Source organism: Octopus bimaculoides, chromosome 26 (assembly GCF_001194135.2).
Source record: "Octopus bimaculoides isolate UCB-OBI-ISO-001 chromosome 26, ASM119413v2, whole genome shotgun sequence".
NCBI lineage: Eukaryota > Metazoa > Mollusca > Cephalopoda > Octopoda > Octopodidae > Octopus > Octopus bimaculoides.
The window spans coordinates 1608290-1608944 of NC_069006.1; positions in this window are offsets into that span (position 1 = coordinate 1608290).

Here is a 655-nt window from a genome sequence, read left to right on the forward strand (position 1 = left end):
ATATATAGAGAGAGAGATGGTTAGTTAATTAGTCAGATAGATAGATAGATAGATAGATAGATAGATAGATAGATAGATAGATAGATAGATAGATAGATAGATAGATAGATAGATAGATAGATATAACTCTACGTAATGTGTACATCTCCAAAAAAGAACAACACCAGCAATTTTAAAACGAATGAATTAGATATGAAATGATATACGATCTAAAGTAGGGTAAGATGGAAAAAATCCAACCAGGGATTATAAAGTGCCAAAACGTCCCTATCCTGCTCCCGTTCTTTGGAAATATAAGCTTGAGTATCAGACCAAGTTAGAGGAAAACTAATCGTTGGTTGTATCGCCAAAGAAAACAGTATTTCCACTCCAAAGAAGATATGAATTATGGCGTCCATCAGTGAATTTCATTAATTTTGGTGACTCCCTTGTAGCGCTGTAGTGGATACAGTCGGATATTGTTTGATGGGGTTTTCTGATATGATAAAGTGTCTGCTTACATACAAGTGTATAGAGGTGTGTGGGTATGGTGTGCGTGAATGTCTGTGTGCCTTTATGTATGTGTTTCTCTGATTGTGAGAGCCTGTGTGAATATAAATATGTATGTGCGTGTGTATATATATGAATATATAATATAAATATATATATATATATA